General features: G+C 37.3%; 1 protein-coding gene across 4 annotated transcripts in view; it reads left to right on the top strand.

Annotated features, from left to right (window-relative positions):
* LOC139766520 (uncharacterized) overlaps nt 1-19980 on the top strand; it is a 57856-nt gene that overhangs the window by 2397 nt on the left and 35479 nt on the right. For all 4 annotated transcript variants that reach the window (XM_071695272.1, XM_071695269.1, XM_071695267.1 and 1 more), the window contains exon 2: nt 2852-2903. The gene's annotated coding sequence lies outside the window, so the exon portion shown is untranslated. The remainder of the gene's footprint in view (nt 1-2851; nt 2904-19980) is intronic.

The following is a 19980-nucleotide window of genomic DNA, read 5'->3' as shown; positions in this document are numbered from 1 at the left end:
TCAGCATAACAGATTATGCAATAACTTTAGTTGGACAGATATTTGGTGTCAAGTTTATTTGTCCTTGGAGGCAGTGTTGGCATTTGGAAAGAATGCATGATGGGGAGCTTATAAGGAGATTATATGATTAAAGGGGTTAGTGTGAGAGGAAGACATGTGTTACGGGGAAATAGAGTGGAAGGTTAATGGAAGGAGAGAAATGGTTGAAGAATGCATGGAATGATATGAGCCAGCGAGGGAGGCATGTTAGGACAGGGATAAGTGTCGACACTTTTGCTGTGGCCTTCCCCTTGATAGGCATTTCTTGAGGAACAGGCATCAGAGATATAGATAGGTGGTTAGTATATCCATAGTTTTAAGACTATTTTTCAACTGTAGTAAACATTTCTTCATTGAATAATTTTTGGGGCCCAGAATCGAGGGGCAACCAAATCCATTATTTTGTATAATAGTTTATTGTTATACATATATATATGTATATATGTATATATGATTTGGTAAACAGAGAAGAGGTAGTAAAAGCTTTGCGGAAGATGAAAGCCGGCAAGGCAGCAGGTTTGGATGGTATTGCAGTGGAATTTATTAAGAAAGGGGGTGACTGTATTGTTGACTGGTTGGTAAGGTTATTTAATGTATGTATGACTCATGGTGAGGTGCCTGAGGATTGGCGGAATGCGTGCATAGTGCCATTGTACAAAGGCAAAGGGGATAAGAGTGAGTGCTCAAATTACAGAGGTATAAGTTTGTTGAGTATTCCTGGTAAATTATATGGGAGGGTATTGATTGAGAGGGTGAAGGCATGTACAGAGCATCAGATTGGGGAAGAGCAGTGCGGTTTCAGAAGTGGTAGAGGATGTGTGGATCAGGTGTTTGCTTTGAAGAATGTATGTGAGAAATACTTAGAAAAGCAAATGGATTTGTATGTAGCATTTATGGATCTGGAGAAGGCATATGATAGAGTTGATAGAGATGCTCTGTGGAAGGTATTAAGAATATATGGTGTGGGAGGCAAGTTGTTAGAAGCAGTGAAAAGTTTTTATCGAGGATGTAAGGCATGTGTACGTGTAGGAAGAGAGGAAAGTGATTGGTTCTCAGTGAATGTAGGTTTGCGGCAGGGGTGTGTGATGTCTCCATGGTTGTTTAATTTGTTTATGGATGGGGTTGTAAGGGAGGTAAATGCAAGAGTCCTGGAAAGAGGGGCAAGTATGAAGTCTGTTGGGGATGAGAGAGCTTGGGAAGTGAGTCAATTGTTGTTCGCTGATGATACAGCGCTGGTGGCTGATTCATGTGAGAAACTGCAGAAGCTGGTGACTGAGTTTGGTAAAGTGTGTGGAAGAAGAAAGTTGAGAGTAAATGTGAATAAGAGCAAGGTTATTAGGTACAGTAGGGGTGAGGGTCAAGTCAATTGGGAGGTGAGTTTGAATGGAGAAAAACTGGAGGAAGTGAAGTGTTTTAGATATCTGGGAGTGGATCTGTCAGCGGATGGAACCATGGAAGCGGAAGTGGATCATAGGGTGGGGGAGGGGGCGAAAATTTTGGGAGCCTTGAAAAATGTGTGGAAGTCGAGAACATTATCTCGGAAAGCAAAAATGGGTATGTTTGAGGGAATATTGGTTCCAACAATGCTGTATGGTTGCGAGGCGTGGGCTATGGATAGAGATGTGCGCAGGAGGATGGATGTGCTGGAAATGAGATGTTTGAGGACAATGTGTGGTGTGAGGTGGTTTGATCGAGTAAGTAACGTAAGGGTAAGAGAGATGTGTGGAAATAAAAAGAGCGTGGTTGAGAGAGCAGAAGAGGGTGTTTTGAAATGGTTTGGGCACATGGAGAGAATGAGTGAGGAGAGATTGACCAAGAGGATATATGTGTCGGAGGTGGAGGGAACGAGGAGAAGAGGGAGACCAAATTGGAGGTGGAAAGATGGAGTGAAAAAGATTTTGTGTGATCGGGGCCTGAACATGCAGGAGGGTGAAAGGAGGGCAAGAAATAGAGTGAATTGGAGTCATGTGGTATACAGGGGTTGACGTGCTGTCAGTGGATTGAAGCAAGGCATGTGAAGCGTCTGGGGTAAACCATGGAAAGCTGTGTAGGTATGTATATTTGCGTGTGTGGACGTGTGTATGTACATGTGTATGGGGGGGGGGGGGGTTGGGCCATTTCTTTCGTCTGTTTCCTTGCGCTACCTCGCAAACGCGGGAGACAGCGACAAAGTATAAAAAAAAAAAAATATATATATATATATATATATATATATATATATATATATATATATATATATATATATGTATATATATATGTATGTATATATATATATATATATGTATATATCCCTGGGGATAGGGGAGAAAGAATACTTCCCACGTATTCCCTGCGTGTCGTAGAAGGCGACTAAAAGGGGAGGGAGCGGGGGGCTGGAAATCTTCCCCTCTCATTTTTTTTTTTTTAATTTTCCAAAACAAGGAACAGAGAAGGGGGCCAGGTGAGGATATTCCCTCCAAGGCCCAGTCCTCTGTTCTTAACGCTACCTCGCTAACGCGGGAAATGGCGAATAGTTTGAAAGAAAGAAAAGAAAAGTTTATTGTTCATCGATTGTTGCCTCACAATAGAGTAATATCATGTCACATAGCATACTTAAGATAAACATTGTGGTGGCATCTTTTGAAATGAACTGGGATGACTTTAAGGTGCAGATAATTTGATTGTTGTGTATAGAATGCAAAAATAACACTGGAAGTTTTTATTTCTTACTTTTACGTATATGAAACAGTGCTTTATTGTAATTATATGAAACATTACTGTTTTGATTCTTAACTACTACTTTTGAATAACCAGTTTGTACTTCTTGTTTCAGGATCCCTCAGCATTGTGCATCATTTGTGGGAGACCTTCATACCTTGAGTGAGGTAACACACCCCATAGTATGGCTGTTTGATATGTATTCCTTTCCCATGATGAGCATCAGTTAATAACAGTCACCAGCTACTTAGCATTTGCTCTTTGAAATGGGTGAGGTGTTGGTATGGATGAGGTGCCTGTGACTTGTCTTTGAAACTAATAAGATTGAAGAGATAAGTTTGTAGATTTGGTAGCATATATCAGTAGAAGGATTTCTGTTTTGAAGTCCCTGTGATGAATTAGATCGTAGAACTAGGTTGTACTGGGAAGACTTTTTCAACAGTTGTTTTGATACTATTGGTTTCTTGTTTTATACTAAATTGCTCCTAACAGTAATCTAAACATATTTTTTATTGATTGTATGGTTATCTGTTTTGGAATCATAGTGGTCATGCGTGAGTGGCAACATGCGTTAGGAGCTCAGTCATTTATAACTTTATATTTCTTGTGTGCATTATCTTCAATGTGTTAGGAATTAATGGTCTTGTAACCAAAATTTGTTAATCAGAAATTGCTGAATTTGAGAAATGGCACTATCCCAGTACATTATATATGGGCAGAGGAGTATTTCATTTTAAACTGTTTTATCTTTTATGATAAAAGCATTTTGAAAAGTGAAGACTGATAGTAAAGGTATTTTGTTCATTTCACTTCTAATTGTTTGAGGTGGAAAAGTGTACTTTGATAAGCATTGAAAGTGATATTAATGAGTATGAATGCATGTTATATTTTGAATGCTACAGTATTTTAGGGCAAAGGCGTACACTGAGACATGCAGTAAGTTAGGGGTATAGTGTATCCAGTACCTGTTAGGTGCATACGGTGAGGCATGGGCGTGGTGTACCCCATGGTTATTTAAAGCATGCAGTGAGGTGGTGTGGTGAGATGGGATTCAAAGTGATAAGACATTGCACAATGATTTTAACAATGAAAGGAATTGTTAAAGATGTAATTTATTGAAAATACAAAATGAAAAGCTGTTCTTGGAGATGATGCCCTCATAGGGCTCCTGTTCTCAACAGTATCTTGTATGAGGCATGATTTTTGGCACTTACTGTCACAAAGTTTGAAATCATTTGCAGCCAGAGCATGACTTTCGAGGTTGCCAATCATGAAACCACAGTTTAAGGAATTTGATGAATTAGTTCAAAACCATGGTTCTTTTTAGGAAACTGGTACATGGATCTCATCTGTTGTGTTTATTAAGAAAGCATGCCTAAAAATTCTCATTAGAGATTTACTTATCTATAATAATTCTAGAATTATTCATGTTGGAGTTTATTACACATAAAACAAGTTGGCAGACTATCCCAGTAGTCAGTAATTTGGTCATACTCAAAAGTAAAGTTATGATCATTGTAATAGACTAGAATATGTTGAAAAATGTAAGGAGTAGAGTAGTGATTCATGGAAGAGAAGAGATAGGGTAGTAGGATGATTGGGGCAAATAGAAAGAATGGATGGTGATTGCATATGAACAAGATGAAAGAAGGGAGAGAAAACTGGAAGCCAGTTGTAAAGGGGAACGGTAGAGATATTAGCGATCTGTAAGAATGGAGTAGTGTTTGATATTGTGGAGGGATTAGTATGCATGGAGACTTCATATGCTGTTCTGCTGAATAGTGGTATTATATATAGGATGTAGATAGATAGTTATGAAAAGTAAATTTGGAAATATCTGTTTTTTAACTGCCTTGTACATGATGTGCATAAGATAGGTATAAACTTTTTATGTAAGTTATGTCTTATTAAGTGTAATATGTGGATGCGTTCGCTTTTCGTTTGTATTAGAAATTTCACCACAATTGTCAATTTGGAAGGTAAAAGACAATACATCAAACAAGTTTAAAAGAGTTTGTAAGTTGTGTGTAGAGAAGATGAAGCAGAAGTTGGTGAGGGGAAACTTAACTTTTTTCATATTTTTTAGGCTGCTGCTGATATGCATGCATAAATGAAACAGTGGAATTGGCTAATGGTTCCTTGCTAGCTTGCTGTTGTTGTTTTTTACACTCGTGAAAATTACTGATTTACAATTATCGTTACTTCTTTAGAATTCACATGGAAGAAGGGAGTACATGTAGAGATTTAACTTGCCTGGATTTGTGTAAATGGTTGACAGTTTGAATCATGGTTATTTAGATCATGAAAATTGGTAATGATTTTGTTTTTATGCATAATATTTGGATGAAGTGTTGTACTTTTGTGTGCTTTGGGAAGTTGTTCTTTGGTTGTATGGGCTGATTTTATAAAAAGATGAATTATGAAATAGTTTTTGATGGAAGTAGTGTTTTGTGTCAAGTTGTCTATTAGATTTATGAGAACAGTATAGCACTGTAATAAAAGAAAGCAAGGATACCAAGATAGCAGTAATCTTGAAAAAGTGTAGCGTGGATGATTTTGAGCATTTACACCCTTCCTCATCTTATGAGTTCTGAATACTTTTGGTTTACTGTGATAACAGCTGTATGATACCCTGAATGATTAGCTTACTTTCTGAAATTGTATGTTTGAATTTTCTTATAAAACATGCCTTAGTAAATGTAGATAAAGGTTTATAATTAGATCTAGATTAAATATGGATGTGTAAATATCACAGTAAAGTTAGTAGATTATATGATATTTAGTGATATTGGTGTATAAAGAAGTTTCATTAGATAAGAGGAGGGAGCAGTTGGATGACTTGGAGTGTGATAACTGAAGCTGCTTTTATATCAGAAATGCAATGTCAAATCTTTGATAGAAGTCTTAGAATCAAGTATACGTGGTACTGTGTTTGCTCCATAACCTCCTGACAGCTTGCTATATAGAGTTTACATATTGAGGACTTTTTTGTGCTCATACTGTACTTTTGTTTTTTTTGTTGATTACATTTTACAGTTCAAGAAAAAGCAGGTCCTTGAATTAGTACTCTGAAGCATTTAGATTACATTTTATGGTGGTTATTATGTGTGTGTGTGTGTGTGTGTGTGTGGCTTTTTTCATGGTTGATATAAGAAACTTTGAAATATTAGTTCTCAGTATTGACAACCAGAAAGGTAGAACCACATCTAGTAAAATGCCATCTTTTATGGCAAGCATGTTTGAGGATGTGGCAGCCTTCTCTGTCAGGGTATTAATGCAGAAGACCTATCCCTTGGATGGATCAGAGATATTTATATTTGGTTTTGCAAACTATTTTTCTATGGTTGATTTCTAAAGATTTTTATTTTTTGTTAATTTATTTTCTTACAGATGCTGTTCTACTGGTAAGTTCTCTGATAATGTATATGAATACATACAAATTTCATGGATTTTATCATTATAGACCATTTTTTTGCTCTGTGTAAGAGAGCTTGGTTCAAAAATTTAACTGAAAGATTATTTTATTTGCTAGTTGTCGAACAAAGGTAACAGCCATGTTGGTAAATTTTTTGATGTACTTTTTTAATTTTCACAAAATACAAGATTCAAAACCCTGCTTTAATTTCTAAGAAAAACTAAAGATCATCATACACACTGGATGACCTGGCAGATGGCGATGTGAGCTTTCAGTAATTTCAGATTCAGTTGTTTCAACTGCAATTTTCACATAATGACTTTCATCTTTATAAGTTCCCTCATTGTATATACAGCTTTCTTCTAAGTGTGATAGGCAGTCATATGTTGTTAATGTGAAGTATTGTCCACTATTAAACCAACTGTGTAGGATATTAAATGCATTACCTTTCAATCTAAAAGTTTTCACTTCCCTTGCCATGACTCCATGTTTTTATGCTCTTTCAAAGCTGATAACCTTATTTCCTTTCAGATATGTAAGGTGTTCAAGTGTATAAAGGTATTATATATGAATGGGGAAGGATTACACTTGTTGATGCTTGTCAGATCAATTGATCCTGCCAGAATAGAAAATAAGAGCTAGAATTATCATTTATGAAATTCAAAATTTGAATAAAAACAGATTTGTACTCCTATTGCAATCATTTACACCACAATGGCTATGTGCTGCAGCTCATCTATCTCTTCACATTGGTCAACTTGATGCTCAGTTTCCTCTGCTGTAGAGAAGCTAAAGTATAATTGGTTTGAATATATTCACATGGAGTTTTCTTATTGTTTCTTGTTTGTGGCTTCTAGAACCTGATGAGCTTATGATGTATGCCTTTTATGGATATTTTTTAGTAAGGATTGTGTGCACTTTGGAACAACTGTGGATTGAAATTATGTGCACTTTGGAAGGAACAACTGTGGAGTGAAATTTAGCTATACTTCCTGTCTGCAAGTCCCTTTGAGATAACATTTGTTTGTCATCTGCCTCATTATGTGATGGCTTGTTCTATACTATAGTTGCTGGTGAGTGTCTGCCTTGTTTGTTAAGATTACTGTACTGCTCATTTGTTTCAATAGGTCTTGTGTTGATCCAGACGTCATTGATAGATTCTATTCTGTTGCCACTGATATTGAATGGTCTTGTGATTATTTCTTTGAATATGGAAAGTAAAGGTCTTCCTAAAGCTGGGCATCTTTTTTGCTTTCTTAAATCCCATACTTATAGGTGCTTACCACAAACTTTTGTGTATCATATTTTTTTTTTATGATGGACAAATATAGAGATGTTAACCCTTAGACTGCTCTCTTCATCATGGACAAGACTTATGACCCTGCTCCCTTCATTACATGATGAATAAAGCTCCCAGCCTCTGTTTAAAATCCAAAATGATGTGTGTTTCCACCAAACATCTTGAGAAATCAATAGCAGCATACTGCCACAGCTAGAAAATGTATTATGCATCACAGTTCCCCACAGGACTTCAAGAGAGTGTATGGTGCATAAAGCATCTAAATGGGAAGCCAGATGTTGGTGCTAACTCTTGTAGTTCATTGTAGAACAAAAGAAATGATGACTGGGGTATAAGTGTGCACATTTTTAGTGCAGATAAAGTTGTTTATTTATTCCTGATAATGAATTTCTTCATGTATTCTTGATAAGTTGTCTATAGATAATGAAACTAGTAAAAGTATGTAAAATATGTAAAAAGTACCAGAAATGTGCAAAAGATGTGTAAAGATGTACATGGAAGTTCATGCAGAGGACAAATAACAGAACACCTAATGGTACATGATGAGGTTATCTTCTGCTTGGGCATAAATTAGCGGTAGCAACTGGATGTTGAAGTAGAAGGCACCTTACGACCCACATCTTCATCTAACTCAACTGCCGGCGGGAAAAAGATGAGAAAAGTATTATTAGATATGGGGAAATGTACTGTTTTATAATTTTTATTCACAACATCGGGTACCCCTTACCCCTCCAGTTATACCTTCAACTTTTACATTGCCTATTTATGCATTCAAATCACCTGTCATTAATATTCAGTCCCTTGCATCAGGACTGCTTATTATTCACTCAACTTTTCTCAAAACACTCTTCTCTCTTTCGTTGTCTTCTCATTTGCAGGTTCATAAGCACTAATAATCACCAAGATCAGTGTAGGGCTCATTTTATTACAGTCTTTGCACATTCCTGTAACATCATCTGACTTTACCCTAAAAACTATGTCACACCATTCTTTCCCCAGTCACCTTTAGCTTTGTTTCGTCCAGAGATCAATCATTTAGGTTCTTTTCCTCAAACATAATGCATATTTCTTCCTTCTTAGCTTGGTTACATCCACAAATTCAGACACCTCAACCTGAGCCTTTGAGAAGGATGAGCACTCCTTGCCTGGTTCCTCTTTCTGTTTCAACTTTTAGAAATTTGAATACAAGGAGAGAGGGTTTCCAGCCCTCTGCTCCCACCCATTTTGTTGCCTTCTGTGATGTGCTAGGAATATGTGGGAAGTATTCTTTCTTCCCTGTCCCCTAAATTATGTTGAATTTTTTTTATTACCCTGGCCCATGGAATCTCGTTGAATTTCCAGGCTTGGTTTTTTAAGGTTTAAAAAGTACAGGTTAAGCATCCCTAATCCGTAATCCAAAATGCTCCAAAATCCAAAACTTTTTGAGCTGAAAATTCCACACCTAAACACAGTTTTTCAATGTATTTCATATTTTTTAACAGCTAAGTACTTATGTGTGAATCAGTGTAAGAAAATGAGTGCTTATCAGTGGCATATGAATTCAGAGTCAAGGATGGAGATTGTGCCAAATAACCACAGATTGACTACATGGGCAGCTGAGATTCTGACACCTTAATGGTTCAGTGTTACACAAATTTTGTTTCACACGCAGAATTATCAAAAATAGTGTAAATTACCTTCAGGCTATGTGTATAAGAAGTATATAAAACAAAAATGGATTTTGTGTTTAGACTTGGGTCCCATCCCCAAGATATCTCATCATGTATATATAAATATTCCAAAATTTGAAAAAAATCCAAAATCTGAAACACTTCTGGTCCCAGGCATTTCGGGTAAGCGATACTCAACCTGTACTTTGCCATTCATTTCGGGTAAGGGATACTCAACCTGTACTTTGCCTTTCATTTTGGGTAAAGGATACTCAGCCTGTACTTTGCCTTTCATTTTGTGTTGATAGTGGATGTTCATAAGTATGCCTTTTAGACTTTCCTCGATTCCAGTACTTTTCACTTTAAAAGATTAGAACTATTACAAAGTTTGTACCCATGTATTTTGTCAATATTTTTCCATGTGGAATATATTTCATTACAGAATCAGGCTTTAATGAAGTGAAAATTAAATTTCATGTGTCATTACTTGCTTAGATTTTTTCATACTGTATAGTATTGATATTAGGAAAGGGATGATTTTTCCTACCCTGATGATAGAGTTCAGTATTTTGATGTATGATGAAGTTTGACTGACTGATCCTTGGAGTTTTTTTGGCTACTTGGTAGATGTACCATATCCCAGTTTCAGAATGGCATCAGTTGTCTTTTATAAAGCTGAGGGTGACAGCTGGAATCTTTTTAAAAGCTCATGATTTATTTTTCCTTGACTTAAGGAAGACTGATACAAGCCCTTATGTTGTGAGAGCTCGGTGAAATTTCTTTTCTGGATATTTAGGTTTCATAGGGTTCATTGATTTCTGGTTGGGTTTCTGATGCTTTCTGTTCCTTTTAGTCCACCTTTACCTTTTCTGAAGGTGAACTTAACTTTAATACTTCTGAGCAGGGCTAGGGTACTTGTCCTCTTTCCTGTTACATCTGAGGCATGTGTTATCCATTTGAGGAAATGCATCACAACAGAAATGAGTAAAAATTGTTGAATTTGTCATCAGTCTAAAGTATTTACTTCAGTCTTCAAGGTCCAGCTGATTCAGGTGGTGTTTTAACACCTTTGTTCATTAGGTCTAATCGGGATTTGATATCAGAGGCTTATTTAATGCATCATGTATTCGTGATAGAAATTTAGTTTTAGGATTTTAGACACATTAATATTTCTGTGTGCATTGTCAGGATACTCCTCTGTGTTGATCACTTCTATGACTTAGTTCCTGTTCATGTGAAGTGGAGGTTAGAATTTGTAATATTTTGATTGCTGTAGGTCTTTTTAGACCTATTTTAGTTAGATCTTATTGCTGTTAAAGAGAAGTACTAGTTCTTAGATTTTTTCTTCATTTTCCAGAACCTACACACTTGATAGTGCTGTTTTGTATTTGATTTGATTTGCTTTAAGCCATGAACATATGCACTACAGTCATGGATACTACAGTCTTCGAAAGGTAGGGTACATGCATCATAGTTTTTCAGTTTTTCATGTAGCACCAAAATGTCTCTTCATATGAAGTTAGTTTGATCTGGCTTTAGTAATGTTTTCACTTTTTGATGTCACTGATTTTAACTCGGCTATATTTGTAAAGTTTCTTTCATCTGAGTTGTTCATGGGAGAAGGAAGTGTGTGATGCAAATATTCTTCATTATAGTCACACATCTCTTGTCGGTCCTAGGGGATGATATCGAGAGAATCATTTTATATTTGGTTTGTTTAATTTTATTTAAGATGGTCCATCTTCAGTGATTTCTTTACTGTAATATTCTGTTCTAGAGAATGGCATTTTTATTAGAAAAGAACTTACTGTAATTAGACTTTATTCTCCCTTGACTTTTTGAAGGGTATTTCTAAGGATTCTGTTAACTGGTTGGCTGTTGTGTGAGATGTTTGGGCTCAGTGAATTGATAGTTGAGTTGCTTCAGGTAGGAAAAGTGATGCAGGGTAATGACAATAGAAGCTCTGTGGGAGGACTTTAGAAATAATTTAAGAATTGTGCTGAGATTTTTTTCCCTGTTCTATGAAAGCATTATTTTCAAGATAATCTTTTGATGGATTTAAAGGGCATTCCTAATAGTCCAGAGGAAAAAGTCTCTTTTGTGTTAAAGCAGTTTTTCCATAAGGAAAGTAGTAATCTCTAACATTAAACACAGGTAGTTTGGGAGCACTCCTTAGTGTTTACTTACAGCTTTATTTATTAAAGAAAAGGTTGCCATTTTATGTGAGCAGCCCACATATAACTTATATAGTCAATTTCATGGTTGTTTTTACCAATGTTGTATCCCTGTGGTTGATGTGTAAGGACAGAATCTTGAGAATGAAGAATAAGATAAATTTGAGCTCACAGAGGTAATGTAACTAGTCTTACACATAATAAGAAGTGTGTTACCCCTGTTGGAATACTCTTGATATGTGGTACTGCAGTCAGTCTTGGTAAGTATGAAAAGGAGCTACATCTGCCCCCTGATGATGAAGTGATATATAGTAAAACTTGATTTACATACTCTGATGTGTATATGCTTACTGTAAGCAGCATTGCTCAGTTTTATGGGTATTAAGGCAAAAAGAGTTAGATAGTTAAAGAAAAGCACTTATACATATTGATTTGAAAAACTCAGAAGTTGAAAAGTAAGAGTGATGTTTTACTCATCTTTAACACATGCATTCTTGGTTGCCCTTGATAATTGACTATCAGGTAAAAGAAAGAATATGGTTGTAGCCTCACAGAAGTACAGATTATGTAGTTACTCTTCTCTTAGGATATTTAGCATAACTTAATTTTTGCACAATAAACCAATGAATGCATGTAGTAGTAAAAAAGAAAGATATTATCGTGGTTGGTACTAAAATCTAAGATGACTTATCTGTCCTTCAGCAACACCCATGTAAAAACATAAATGTATGGGGTGTAATGGTTAGTGTTACAGCTTGTAAGAATCACCTGGGACTGATGACTAAGGCTTTGAGGAAAAATCTTTGCTTGACTCATGTTCTCCCATTCAGAAATAATACAGAAGAGGGGGATTTCTAGACCCCACCCTCCCTTTTATTAGTCTTCTTCAGTGACATGCAGGAGATAGGTGGGATGCATTCTTTCTCCTGTCCCTCATCTTAATCACCACCCTGCCAGATATTTACCCATCAGAAACTCTACACCCCAGATATGAACGAGTTACCTTTTCCTGTCTGCACTTTGAACACCATCCTTCTCTTCAACATTACAGACACCATTTCATCATATTGCTAGACCCTTCTTGCTGAAGATTCAGCTACTGCAGTGAAGACACGGGACACAAATTCCTTAAATAGTTGGGACTTTCCCCACAGTGTGATATATTGTGAGTACAATGAATGTGTACTTATGTAAATTTATTAGAAAGAAACATATTTGAAGGAATCAAGTAACTGAAAGAGAACTCAGCACCATGGACTGATGGAATTCCAGCATTGTTAATGAATAAGACAACGAAGATAATTGTCAAACCTCTCACTATGCTTTTGAGACAATTCATAGATAAGTTTAACATAGTAGATATACCAGGATTTATGTAACACTAGTACACAAAGGGGGATACCACTTGCCGTCAAAATGATATAGACCAGTCGGCCTAACATTGTACATACAGTATTGAAAATATTTGAGAGTTGTAAAGAAAGACATAATGGAACATCTCATTAGCAACAAATACATAAATGAAGACCAGCATGGATCTGTACCAGGTAAAATTGCACAACTAATTCACTGTAATGAGATATATGAAACTGTGATGAGAGAGATGTGAAAGTAAATTTTGGAGAAGCATATGACATAGTAAACTGTAGAGTAATGTATGTCTAAACAAATTGGCAAGACAAAACATAAAATGAAAGATAGGAAAATGGATCAGAGTTTCTAAACAACAAAAAAGTTCAAAGCGATTGTATATGAAATCATATCAGTTTCATTGCTCTTTATAATGATGGCATGAGACATAAGGATGCTATAGTATAATTATGTGTTTTGCAGATAACATGGGTGTAATAAAAACTGTAAGATGATGAACACCAAGAAAAACTGCCGATATCTGGATTGTATATATAAATAGGCAGAGAACCTTATGGATTATAAAGAAGAGAAATTGTAGGAAGTAAGACATGAAACCGATATTTCAGCACCTGTTTACAAGGGTCATACAGGAGAAGAGATTGAAAAGAAATTATTATGAATGAAAAGCATGAATGTAAGCTAACTTTTTCAAACCAAACAGTGAGTTGTATAATACTGAGAAATTTCACAGCAAAAGAGAGAAAACTAATGATGAAGATATTCAATATGCATGTAAGAAGTAAAATTGAATACTATCGTGTTGTATGGTTGAAGCAATTGGAATGAACAAGTTATAGTACAGAAATACTTTGCAAAGAAAACATGGACTGGAACATATGAATTACCTTATGCATTTGGAAGAATTTGAACTTTACAGTCTTGAATGAAGTAGAGGCACATGGTGATATATGCTTGGCAGCAATTGGGATGATTCAAAAAGGACTGTTTCAAGCCTGAAAGCAATATAGCAAGGATGATACAGGGTCATTATATCTGATGTAATACCTGGGAACATACTTAAAAGATATCAGGTGAAAAGTATGAGGGCATGGCAAGGAAACTAAAACTCTTGCTTAATGCAGCACTAATAGAACTAATAGAACATACATTGAGCGATTACAGAAACATTAAAAATATTAGACTCTTGGTTGAAGACACTGCTTTGCAAACCACAAATAGATAGATATGCAAAATTGGTGATGAGAGGTGTGACTAGAGAAACACAGCATCATCCAGCAAGAAAAACCAAGTCGCAAGCGCTGTGTACAAACCTTGCCATCATGGCAAAATCTCTGAAAATTTCATTGTAGGCACTCATAAGTTAATAGGTAGGTACATGGAAAACATACTTACAAACACCATCATCATTCTTTATGACGTTTGGTCCCCTCCCACTGGGTGTTGACAATTTCCTGAGCACTGTAGAGTTCCATATTAGAGACACCTTAGCAAGTAGGTAAAATATATATATTTCTTTCTTTCTTTCATACTATTCGCCATCTCCCGCATAAGCGAGGTTGTGTTAAGAACAGAGGACTGGACCTTTGAGGGAATATCCTCACCTGGCCCCCTTCTCTGTCCCTTCTTTTGGAGAATTAAAAAAAAAACGAGAGGGGAGGATTTCCAGCCCCCCGCTCCCTTCCCTTTTAGTCGCCTTCTACGACATGCAGTGAATACGTGTGTGTATGGGCGTGTATGTACATACATGTGTGTATACACACACACACACACACACACACTCACACACACACACACACACACATATATATTCATATATATAGAGTCAAATATCAAAATTTATTGCTGAAAGTGCAGCTCCTTACATGACACAAAAATTAGGGAAACAAACTTGGATAACAGAAAATATTTCAAACACGTAATATGAACTAAATGTGTACCATCCTTTTACAGTTATTTGCTAAAGATATGCTTACAAATACTTTTGAAAACAGCTATTCTTTTATCCCTTTATTCATAGTTCTCACTAATTTCAAATGGATGAATAATTTAAAATCCCAGAGATAGAAAACATTAAGATATCAATCACATAAATTTTTTGAAACATCCAACAGATGCAGCCAAACTGGCTTCACAGGCAATTTACAAAATGTAAACAAAAGAATATCCTTCCAGCATCACACAGGAATGGTCAGCACAAAGTGCAATTGATGGTAATCTTCTTGTTACAAGAATTTACATTAAAAAAAAGATATATAATAAATTTGAAAAGTCTAGTGATGGAAGATACAATATGCAAGTTTCAAGCATATTTTTCCAGAACTTGTATGATTTTGCAGTACATGATGTTATTGCTTCACTAAATCATTGCAAAGCTGATAACAGTGATTAGGTGGAAACTAATACATGTGAAGCATTCCATATTCCCTGATAAGCAGGCAGAGGTGGTAAGACAGTAGTGCTACTGATATACTCTTTGCAAGTACTTCTCACAAAGCAAGACACTGAAGACACCGTACTAAGTAACATTTTCTTTTTCTTGCTCATAAAGTTCTCTCCCAACTTAACTGGAAAGAGAGTAAGTGATTTTACCCGTCAGCCAGCAAAATATTACTGTTAGTCAGCTAGCAAGCCCCTTCCTGTCACTAAAAATGAGTTATGATGTGGAAGGCAACAGATAATGAAATATCAAAATAGTTTCCTACCATTATTACTTGTAATAACAAAATGAAATATATATATTGTGTTACTTTTGTCTCTGATTTTTATTCAGTTTCATGTACTGGAAATAATAGTAAAATCTGCCTTTCTTTTGTCAAACATGGAAACCCTTTTAAAACAAAATGGGAGCTTTTTATGATGCTGGTAAGCCAAAATTACATAAAGCATATGACATAGGCAGTAAAATTGGAGGCTTGCTCATATGTTATGCTGAATGTGGTAAGATCTATACTGCTGTTACTGTTAATTCAGGATATCTGGCGCATTCCCCTCCAGTGGAACTGCTTCAAAATCAGAAGGGACCTCCTCTTCAGAGTGGATCCTACGAAATATATATATATATTCTCTTTTTTCTCTTTCAAACTATTCGCCATTTCCCGCGTTAGCGAGGTAGCGTTAAGAACAGAGGACTGGGCCTTGGAGGGAATATCCTCTCCTGGCCCCCTTCTCTGTTCCTTGTTTTGGAAAACTAAAAAAAAAAAAAAAAAAACGAGAGGGGAAGATTTCCAGCCCCCCCGCTCCCTCCCCTTTTAGTCGCCTTCTACGACACGCAGGGAATACGTGGGAAGTATTCTTTCTCCCCTATCCCCAGGGATATATATATATATATATATATATATATATATATATATATATATATATATATATATATATGTTTGTGTGATTTGAGCACTCACTCTTATCCCCTTTGCCTTTGTACAATGGCACTATGCAAGCATTCCACCAATCCTCAGGCACCTCACCATGAATCATACATACATTAAATAACCTTACCAACCAGTCAACAATACAGCCACCCCCTTTTTTAATAAATTCCACTGCAATACCATCCGAACCTGCTGCCTTACCGGCTTTCATCTTCCGCAAAGCTTTTACTACCTCTTCTGTGTTTACTAAATCATTTTCCCTGACCCTCTCACTTTGCACACCACCTCGACCAAAACACCCTATATCTGCCACTCTATCATCAAACACATTCAACAAACCTTCGAAATACTCACTCCATCTCCTCATGTCACCACTACTTGTTATCACCTCCCCATTACCCCCCTTCACTGAAGTTCCCATTTGCTCCCTTGTCTTATGCACTTTATTTACCTCCTTCCAAAACATCTTTTTATTCTCCCTAATAAGTTTGTTGAGTATTCCTGGTAAATTATATGGGAGGGTATTGATTGAGAGGGTGAAGGCATGTACAGAGCATCAGATTGGGGAAGAGCAGTGTGGTTTCAGAAGTGGTAGAGGATGTGTAGATCAGGTGTTTGCTTTGAAAAATGTATGTGAGAAATACTTAGAAAAGCAAATGGATTTGTATGTACCATTTATGGATCTGGAGAAGGCATATGATAGAGTTGATAGAGATGCTCTGTGGAAGGTATTAAGAATATATGGTGTGGGAGGCAAGCATGAGATTGGGGAAGAGTAGTGTGGTTTCAGAAGTGGTAGAGGATGTGTGGATCAGGTGTTTGAAGAATGTATGTGAGAAATACTTAGAAAAGCAAATGGATTTGTATGTAGCATTTATGGATCTGGAGAAGGCGTATGATAGAGTTAATAGAGATGCTCTGTGGAAGGTATTAAGAATATATAGTGTGGGAGGCAAGTTGTTAGAACAGTGAAAAGTTTTTATTGAGAATGTAAGGCATGCGTACGTGTAGGAAGAGAGGAAAGTGATTGGTTCTCATTGAATGTAGGTTTGTGGCAGGGGTGTGTGATGTCTCCATGGTTGTTTAATTTGTTTATGGATGGGGTTGTTAGGGAGGTGAATGCAAGAGTTTTGGAAAGAGGGGCAAGTATGAAGTCTGTTGGGGATGAGAGAGCTTGGGAAGTGAGTCAGTTGTTGTTCGCTGATGATACAGCGCTGGTGGCTGATTCATGTGAGAAACTGCAGAAGCTGGTGAGTGAGTTTGGTAAAGTGTGTGAAAGAAGAAAGTTGAGAGTAAATGTGAATAAGAGCAAGGTTATTAGGCACAGTAGGGTTGAGGGTCAAGTCAATTGGGAGGTAAGTTTGAATGGAGAAAAACTGGAGAAAGTGAGGTGTTTTAGATATCTGGGAGTGGATTTGGCAGCGGATGGAACCATGGAAGCGGAAGTGAATCATAGGGTGGGGGAGGGGGCGAAAATTCTGGGAGCGTTGAAGAATGTGTGGAAGTCGAGAACATTATCTCGGAAAGCAAAAATGGGTATGTTTGAAGGAATAGTGGTTCCAACAATGTTATATGGTTGCGAGGCGTGGGCTGTGGATAGAGTTTGCGCAGGAGGGTGGATGTGCTGGAAATGAGATGTTTGAGGACAATATGTGGTTTGAGGTGGTTTGATCGAGCAAGTAATGTAAGGGTAAGAGAGATGTGTGGTAATAAAAAGAGTGTGGTTGAGAGAGCAGAAGAGGGTGTTTTGAAATGGTTTGGTCACATGGAGAGAATGAGCGAGGTAAGATTGACAAAGAGGATATATGTGTCAAAGGTGGAGGGAACGAGGAGAGGTGGGAGACCAAATTGGAGGTGGAAAAATGGTGTGAAAAAGATTTTGTGTGATCGGGGCCTGAACATGCAGGAGGGTGAAAGGTGTGCAAGGAATAGAGTGAATTGGAACGATGTGGTATACCGGGGCCGACGTGCTGTCAGTGGATTGGACCAGGGCATGTGAAGCGTCTGGGGTAAACCATGGAAAGTTGTGAGGGGCCTGGATGTGGAAAGGGAGCTGTGGTTTCAGTGCATTATTACATGGCAGCTAGAGACTGAGTGTGAGCGAATGGGGCCTTTGTTGTCTTTTCCTAGCGCTACCTCGCACACATGAGGGGAGAGGGGGTTGTTATTTCATGTGTGGCGAGGTGGCGATGGAAATGAATATATATCGATCTATATATATTATTATCATTATTATTATTATACTTTGTCACTGTCTCCAGTGTTAGTGCAAGGAAACAGACGAAAGAATGGCCCAACCCACTCACGTACACATGTATATACATAAAGGCCCACACACGCATTTATATATATATATATATATATATATATATATATATATATATATATATGAAATATTAAAAAGCCATGGTGACATTACACAGCCCTGCTTAACACCTGCATATTCCAAAACTTTTGCTCATCTCTTCATCCACTCTTGCACTTGCATTTGCTCCTCTATGGAAGGCTTTTACACTATCCAACAATTTTCCCCATATACCATATAGACTTAACAAATCCCACAAAGCATTCCACTTGACTCTTTCATATACTTTCTCCAGATCTGTAAAAGCTGCATACAACTTCTTACCTTCTGCTAAATACTTTTTCATGGTCATCTTTACTACAGAAATCTGAGCCACACATCCCCTACATTTCCTAAAACCCCCTTGGTCTTCAGTTGTCATGCATTCAATCACTTCCATCATTCTGTCAATTAATGTTCTTGCTAACACTTTTCCTGTTATACTTAACAGAGTTGTTCCCCTATAATTGCTACATAATGCTTCGCACCTTTTCCTTTGAATAAAGGAACAATGATAGCTTTCACCCAGTCTTCAGGCACAACCTTCTGTTTCCATGCTAAATTACATATAAGATGCATCCATTCTATGACACTCTCCTCCATACTTCAGCATTTCAGCCATAATCCCATCCACTCCGGATGCTTTTCCTACCTTCAGCCTCATTATTGCCCTTCTAACCTCCTCCTTTGCTATAGGCCCCTGCACTTGTATCCTCTTCCTTCCCTCCATACACATGGATGTAACAGCTGCTGCCTTCCTTTGTCCCACATTCATCAGATGGCATACATAACTTGAACAAGTAGTGTGATTGTAGAAAGTGCTCAAGAATAGGGCCCTCTGAGTGTAAATCTCCTTCCCTGTACAGTTCAAGTAAGAAATAATACACACACACACACACACACACACACACACACACAACATACAGAAGTTTTAAAGTTGTACGATTGTAGAGAATGTTCAAGAGATTGGGCCATATTAGTGGGAAACTCCCCTGTACAGTTTAGATAGATAATCACACACAAAGAAACACAAGTTTTTTCCTTAAATTGTTTATGTTGGTCACATATTGTCTTTGTAGATGTAAGATATGAGTCTGTAAATGATGAAGTGAATTTTGAACTTAAGTGAAATTTTGACCTTCCATAGTAATAGAAATGGTTGTAAGTTTCTAATTTAGTAGCGTTTTTAGGATGAGGAGCACTGTATTTTGTGGAAGTTAAAAGTTCTGTTCATATTTAGTAATTAACTATTCTGTTCCCAGGAGGTTGCCATGTGGCCAGCCAAGCCCAATTGCCCATCAATGTACGGTGTGGCTCTGCCCTCCACCCCAGCCGGGGAAGGGTTGTCCCCCGTGGTCACGTGTTGCCCCCATAGCAGTCTACCCCAGGGGGCACCCTTGTGGGCAACCCCACAACCTGGTGGGCAGTTGCCTTTGGTGGTACTCATTGGGGTTACCTGATACATGGGCTACTATCTTCTCAGCTGATCGCAAACAACACCTTCTCCACCTCTCTCAGGAAACTTGCCAGCTCATGTTGCAGATCTTCTGTAGTGCGGAGGGTCCACTGCAACTTCCAGCGACCCCAGACTTCTGTTTCCATCTCACCTTGGCAGTGAACAGC

The sequence above is a fragment of the Panulirus ornatus genome, chromosome 58 (genome assembly GCF_036320965.1).
Source record: "Panulirus ornatus isolate Po-2019 chromosome 58, ASM3632096v1, whole genome shotgun sequence".
Classification (NCBI taxonomy): Eukaryota; Metazoa; Arthropoda; class Malacostraca; order Decapoda; family Palinuridae; genus Panulirus; species Panulirus ornatus.
Note: the sequence above shows the minus strand (reverse complement) of the source record. Positions and strands in the feature narration are given on the sequence as shown.